We start from the raw sequence: 7,555 nt of genomic DNA, 5'->3' as shown, positions 1-7,555 counted from the left end.
GGGATCACCTTTTTGTTTCCTGCACTTACCCCTGCCAAAAAAAGAGGGAGTTTGATCCTGTAGAGATGGAAAGCCCAGAGCCATAGCCTTCCAGTCCAAGGAATGAGGAGGCATTGATACTGACACTGCTGGGGCTGAGTCACAGCAAGGCAGTCTGTCCTCTCTCTCTCCTGCTAACATGATGCTGCCAGGACCACTGCCCAGCTGGGGCCACCCACTGCTTCCTCTGGAGTCCCTTGGCTCCCTTCAGTGCCCCCCCAGCCAAAGAGGGCAGCCAAGAGGCACCTTGTGCTCCCTGGTCACACTTCCTCTCTCTCAGACTTGAGGGATGGCAGAAAACTGGCCATTGATGGACCAATTGGGGTTTTGGGGAATGCTTTCTGATTTTTTCTTTTCCTTCTGGAACCACTCGGAAATCTGGGTCTAAAACACAGACGTTTCAACTCCAGGCAGTCAGCCAAAGTCTGTGCCTGCTCCCAGACCATGAACATTAGAAAGCTTCACACTGGGTCAACAGCAGCCCTGCTTGGGGCCCCATGAGCTGACACATGTGGATGATCTGGGACCAGCTCTCCAGCTGTCCTAGGAAAGCTGAGACCTTGTGGTGTTTGTCATCTGTCATGCCCTTGAGCTTCAACACTTACAAGTCAGCTGAACCCAAGGCTTGTGCTGGCTGGCTGGCCTCATGGAGAACAATCTCACGGTGTCAGGACATACCTACTTCAACTGGACTGCCAGACCTTCCAGTCCTCCCAGTGCTGGAACAATTAACAGCAGTGGGGTGGCAGCTCAGACACTTTGCAGCCTTCTCCACATAAAGGTAATGCTGGAGAACTGTTGCTTGGTCTGAAGAGAATGGGGCAACCCCTGCATTGCATTGGAAAACCTGACTCGTGCAGCCCATGTCTGCTCTGCTAAGACAAGTTGGTTCATGCCATCTCCAGAGGAGAGCAGCACATCTGCATGTGGCCATCCCTGATGTCTGTGACTTTGGATGCCTACAATGGGTGCCTCCCAGTGCCTGACACCCCCACACACAGCTGAGACACAGTGTGTGGGAGAAGGTCATCTTCAGGTCAGCATGTGTTGCAGCGAGCCCTTCTCTCGGGGACATGGTTCTTCTCAGGAGCTCTCTCACCATCTCTCTCCTCAGGCGTCTTCATCTCTTCTCTCTTCTTTTCTTCTCTTCTGCGAGCATGCCCTTTATCTCGCCCTTCAGCCCCGCCCATTTCCGGCTGGGGCAGGCCCTAATTATTGGGCACAGCTGGGCCTAAGCTCCCAGTTCATTATCGGTGACACCTGGGGACTTGTGGTTCTCTCTACATTTCCCCCCTTTTTGTTGTTTGTTGAAAAAATAAACTTCATCTTTTCAATAATTTACAATTAATTCACAATAATTTAACATTTTTTCAACATTTTTAACATTTCATTTTCAATAATTTAACATTTCATTTAAACCATTACTTTTTTAAACATTTCATTATATATTTTTTTTTTTTTTTAAACATTTCATTTAAACATTTCATTCATTATTTTTCAACATTTTTTCGCCTATTTTTTTTTGAGGAGGGAAAATTCGGGCTCTTTAGCCTCTGTTAGCAGGAGATGAGGTCTTAAAACACCAGCTCAGTTTTCGCTGGTACTCGCCACCTCGGAATGCCTAGCCATGCAGAGGCTTCTCCGAGCATTCAGCGCACCAGTCTTATCGCGTGTCCCTAGGGCCCCGTTTCAGGACCGCACTATCACGTGTCCCTGGGAGACTCCGTTTCAGGACCGCACTGACTTGATGCGCACTCAGAGCTCCGCTTCAGCATTCCTCAGGCTTGAGTTCCGTGCGCCAACTTGCTGCGCCTTTTCGAGCCTCATTCTTCTCTCCTGCCTGGCTTGCCATTCTGGGCTGTTGTATCTTGCCGTGCTGGGCTTCTACTCCGAGCTCTACACGCCGCCTTCAGCATTTAAGCCTGGCCTTGTGGAGCTTTTCTCGTGGTTGCGTTTTTGGAGCTCTTTATAGAGCGTCCCGCACCACTGTAGTAGCTCCATCTGACGTGGTTGCGTATTTCGAAGCTCTTTATATTGCCTTCCGCATTTAAGCCAGGCTTTGTAGAGCTTCCCGCACCAACGTGGTCGTGTAGAGCTTCTTTTTTTTACCTCAGCGTTCACGGCTGCTATTGTTGCCCACATTCTCCACCAATTGTTGCGGCGAGCCCTTCTCTCGGGGACACGGCTCTTCTCAGGAGCTCTCTCACCATCTCTCTCCTCAGGCGTCTTCAACTCTTGTCCCCTTCTGCTTCTGGGAGCATGCCTTTTATTTTGCCCTTCAGCCCCGCCCATTTCCAGCTGGGGCAGGCCCTAATTATTGGGCACAGCTGGGCCTAAGCTCCCAGTTCATTATCGGCGACACCTGGGGACTTGTGGTTCTCTCTACAAGCATGCACAAGGGTACAGCCACCACTTCCGTCACTGGAGAAGTCTCTTCCAAATTCAAGCAGCAATAAATCTGTTGTCAGTAAGCTACTGTCAGCAAATCTCCAAGGTTCCTCTCAAAGAGATGTGATGGGTTTCATGATGCTTACTCGTGTACAGAAAACATTCACAGCCCATGGGAGACTGTCAGAGCCAGCCAGACAAGCCAAAACTCAAAATTGTGGTGGCAGTGAGACACAGCAGCAGTCCCCGGAATAGGGGTGATCAATGCCTACAGCCTCAACATCTGCAGAAAAGTAATTTGTCAAGAGGACCACTTTTTTCCTTGGTTTCCAAGCTTGTGCCAAACCAGTATTTGACATCCCTCTGAAGCAGAATGATGCTGAAAGAAGAAATAATTTAGGATCCTGTTACATTTCTCTTCACCAGGTTTTGGAGTTGCTGGAGGTTGCCTCTGTGCCAAGAAAACTCTTTCCTTTACTGCAGCTCTAAGTCTTTTGTTCCAAAATGCCTTTGATCTCTGGTGATTTTCTGGAAATATTTGGAGTCTATTGTTTGAAATCAATAACAATCTCTGTTTATGAACATCTTTTAGGGTAAAAGGCCTGGCTGTTGGTTTACCCATGTGGCATGTTTCTGGAATGTGAGATCAGCAAAAAAGGGTCTCCATTAGCATTGCCCATGAGGTGTACATTGTCCCAGGTATTTTAAGTGTCTTGGTGAGCCCAGGTACATAGAGCAACCCAGGACACCACCTCAGGGTATGCTGTCATGTCCCAAGCTAGGAGAGAAAGATAATATTAAGACAAGATGGGAGCTTGTGTGCAAAGTTTCAGCACAGTGGAGATCTCTGTGGTGCCAGCAAATTTAGCAGCTGGGCCCAGCCTCCTGGTGAAACACCTGATAGCCTTGTTTTGCAAACAGCTCTGCAGGCTCCAAGTTGAGGTGGCAGTTTGGTACCCTAAACAGAAGACACTGAAATAAGGACACAGAGAGCCTTGCCTTGCCTGCCTGCACCTTTGGGGTAAGCTTGCAGGGCTGAGGAAGGAGGAACAACTGCTCTTCTTTAGACCATGCTCAGGCACTGAGCACCATGGGGCTCCTGTTGTGCTCAAACACCCACTTGGGATGAACTGGGGAATGTTTTCCACCATCCTCTTCTTCCTTTGTGTTTCTATAGAGGGATCAGTTGTCCTAGGCAAGGTACATGTTATTGATCTTTCCGACTCTTATTATCCCCATTTGCAGTACTTGCTATAAAGATCTCAGCTGTCCTTTCATCTTGCCACACCTCAGAGAGTGAGGGAACAGCCAAGGTAGGATCTGATCCCTGTGATATGCTGGAGTTACCTTGCTTTGAAACTGAAAACAAAATCACTGACCACTTGCAAATGAAATAAAGGAAGTCCTTGCCAATTACATTTTTGAGTGGCACAGACGGATTTCAGCATGAGGAAGGGCTCTGGGTTACCATATCACATTATGTGCTTAATTTGGGCTTGCTCCAGCTAGTATTTTTGATCATTTTGTATCACCTTTCCTGGTGTTTTCCAGGATCGGGTACACATGGCTGTTGTCCTGGGAATGGGGTACGATTCCCTCTGAATGCCTAATTAGCATTTCTCCTAAGAGCAGATGCAGCTTTTCCAGCCCAGCAAACAATGCCATCTGTTGTTCCCTTGCTGTAAGTTCCACCCGAAAGTCTGTTCTGCTTCTATATTTAATTGTGAAGTTTCCTGCTGCCAAAAAGTAAGGTCATTTAAATTTGGCATCAGGAGGAAAAGGCCAAGAGGGAGGGAGGGAGGGAGATTGCATTTTTATTGTTACTGCAGGGAATGCTAAATTGGTTTACTCTGACTGGCAGCTCTGCAACTTGCTCTTGTGTTCAGGACAAGCCAAAGGGTAAAAACTCTGATCAAGACTCCCATTCCCACCTCCATCCTCTCCTTGACATCAGGGCTGCCTCTGCCAGGAGTTTTCAGTGGTGTTTTCCTACCTTTACTACCACCACTTCCCTGGATTAGCATGGTCCCCAGACCAGCTACTCAGCATTGTGATCTTCTCCAAAGACTTTTGGCATTCCCAGCAGAGGAAAGTGTTCACAAGCAACCTTGCCTATGCTCATAGCTTTGGGGAACTGCTGAATTTGTGTGGCCTTGACCAATCTGCTGTGACTGCCAACAAGGAAACCAATTGGAGAACTGATTTTTGGGCATCTGTCAACTAGCATCTGGCTTGAGACCCACTAAACTAATTTCCCACACACCACTTAACAGCCATTAGCTGGCTGTAGCATGACCTGTGGTGGACTGCAACCAATGACCTAAAGGGCAAAAATCTAAATTTTATTCTTTAATCCCTTGAACAATTGAGTTTTGTATGATGGGAATGCTCAATGAAAAATAGAAAAAGATGAAAAGAAGTTACATGGTTTGTTGGCCAGATTTTTTTCATTTCTGCTGCTTCTGTGAACATCACCTACTTGGTCAACCACCTCAGGAGCAAGATCTATGGTATAAATGAACAAAAAACAGATAGTGAATTCTGGCCAGGGCAAATCTGTTGACTTTCTACCTTTGTGGAAAACAGGGATTTAGTGGGAACCAGAAAATTAGGGGAAATTTCTGTAACAAGTCAAATAAAACATTTAACTTTGCAAATGTTTAAATATTCCATCTGTAACAAATGTTATACTAAATAAGCATGGCCAAGGGCTAAACGCTATTTACTGAAAACTTGAAAACTCTGAGTTTTTAACATTGTTTTGTTTTGTTTTTTAATTCTAAAATATTTAACCCTGACTCCCTGTGATGAGTCATGATAAAGAGTGTGATCTCAGTTTTCCAACTTTCAAAATGCCAGCAAGTTGCAGAATCCTGTCCCCCCACAGCTGCTGAGCATCAACTATGCATTAGGTACATCAAACCAAAGGCCAATGCAAGGCATGATTTGTTTAATAATGCAAGAGAATTTCCTTTGTACACTAAAATCACAACCACAGCACTAGTCCCTCAAATACCCTCGGGGATGCTTGAAGCCAATATGGTATGTAAGGAGCTGGCATTAACATTCATCATAAATTAAGCTTCTTTCCCTACACACGGAATTCTCTTTAACGAGAGATTTAAAAACATTTTCAAATGTCTGCCAGGCTTTTTCCCCTTTGCTATCAAGCATTCCCATTGTGCTCCCCCTGCCCTCTCACATGTCTGGCTCAGCTCCTGCTTCACACTGAGGAGGTAGTTGCCAGTCTTTCTATCTGGTGTGCCCAGCACTGCCAGATCTGCCCTTCTGCTGCTCCCTCTGAACAAAACATAGTATCCTAATCCCATCCCCTGGAGCAGCTTAACACCAGATGTATGCAATACTACAGCACAGGATGTTTCCTGCAGTGTTTGCTGGGACTGCCCTCTGTTTAGCTTTGAGAGAGATGGAAGAGCAAAACGGTTGTGCAGCTAGAATGCTGGTGGGTGGGAAATTGGCTTTAGACATTGTGTCTTTAGAAGCATCTTTTCAGGTGCAGGGAGGTCTTCCGAGCTTTGCAGGTCCCTATGACCAGCAGCTGCCAGAAATTCTCCCTGCTGGGTTCCAGCTTGCTGGGACAGGATTTTTGCATTTGTAGTAGCACCCTGAAAGTGCTTTGGAATTAGGAAACATGACCTTACCTTGCTCCACAGCTCTTCAATACTCCAGAGCAGCTGGGTGGAACTCAGCAGTAAAAGAGAAAATCAATTTTGTCTTTCATGTTGTTGTTGTCGTTTAACAGCTGTGTTCAGGATGCCACCACACCCGCTGCTTGCACAAATCCCTTTTGTCTTCCTGAGCACCTCATTAAAGTCCTTAACAGGCCCCAGGAAATTTTCAGCCTCTTCAAGAGTAGCTGTGCTTGCAGCTGGCAAGGCAGCAGCACTAAAAGTTAAATTGCAATGGCCTGGAACAACAGATCGAAAAAAAAAATGTGGAATTTGATACAGTTCAACATCTTCAGTGTACTTTTTTATTCGCCATACACAGCCTCTGCCAGCTGTAGCTGATATTCTGTTTCAACCTGAAAAGAGAAGAATTTGTATTTTTCTATCTATTGTGATTTTTGTTCAACATATCCCCATAGCTGCCACCTTCCACTTCCTCCTGGGTCCACACCACATAAAGTTTGCCATGCAGGCAGCACTTCTCAGGAGTCACAGCTGCAAAGCACAGGGATGTGGTGGCAGTTTCTCCAGGAGGAAACTTGAAGAGATTTCCTTCACTAGGTTGGAAGAAATTTAATGGCCCATCCATGGATTTACTGAAGGCTCAGCACACTTTGGACCTGGAGGTTTCCATGCAGCTATTATCTGGGAAGAGACTTCATAGAACTGTTAGTTTTGCAGTTGAAACTTTTTCCTGAACACTGATGATGGAGCACAGGGAGTAGGGCCCTGGAGAAACAGGGCTGTGGGAGAAGATAAGGAGCACATCTTTCCTGCCTCCTCTGTGTATCCAATATTTATCCATGAAAAAAAGCTTCATTTTTGGGTTTTTTGGGTTTTTTTTCTCTGGTAGCTGAGACATTAGACCTGCCCCAGGGGAAGTCCAGCCACCCGCAGTGACATTAAGCTGCGGGCTCAGTCCTCAGTCACTTGCTGAGCCTCTTGTGGGAGCTGACGCTGGGGAGGACGGATGTTCAGTGACCTTCACATTCCCCACAGGAATTTTGCTGAGGCCAGAGATTTCACAAGCACCCACCTGCCTGAATTTTACCAGAGTTTCGACTGGCTTTTACTGCCCTACGGCAGTTTAGGGTGGAAGGGGGGGTAACACGGGAGGGCAACGCACTCTGAGGTACCAACCCCGCTGGACTGGGAGAGAGAGCGTCCGATCCCTGCCCCGGGAGCAGCAGGGGCAGCCGGGCAGGACGAGCTCTGACTCAGGGGGCAAAGGCCAGGGTGAGAGGGGAAGGAATGCCACGGATGGCTCCAGAAAAGGGCAGCCTCAGCGGGTCTTAGAGCAGAGACCACCCGCAGGAAACACAAAACCAGGCGGTGCGGAGGCTGGAAGGGAACCCCTGAAAGGAGCACGGAGGCGCTGAGAGGAGCGGGGCGCGGAGACTTTAAGCACCGGGGAGCGCGCTAGCCCCGCCCCCAAGCCG

At 47.4% G+C, this 7,555-nt stretch overlaps 1 long non-coding RNA gene across 1 annotated transcript; it reads right to left on the bottom strand.

Annotated features, from left to right (window-relative positions):
- Window positions 1-4,756: 4,756 nt before the first annotated feature.
- LOC139800818 (uncharacterized) lies at window positions 4,757-7,489 on the bottom strand. Its single transcript, XR_011727959.1, has 2 exons — window positions 6,090-7,489; window positions 4,757-4,932 (listed from the first exon to the last, which is right to left on the bottom strand). It is a non-coding gene; the product is annotated as an uncharacterized lncRNA (long non-coding RNA).
- Between the last annotated feature and the right edge of the window lie 66 nt (window positions 7,490-7,555).

This window comes from Heliangelus exortis, chromosome 11, assembly GCF_036169615.1.
Source record: "Heliangelus exortis chromosome 11, bHelExo1.hap1, whole genome shotgun sequence".
Classification (NCBI taxonomy): Eukaryota; Metazoa; Chordata; class Aves; order Apodiformes; family Trochilidae; genus Heliangelus; species Heliangelus exortis.
The sequence above is the reverse complement of the archived record's forward strand: the minus strand, read 5'-3'. Positions and strand labels throughout refer to the sequence as shown.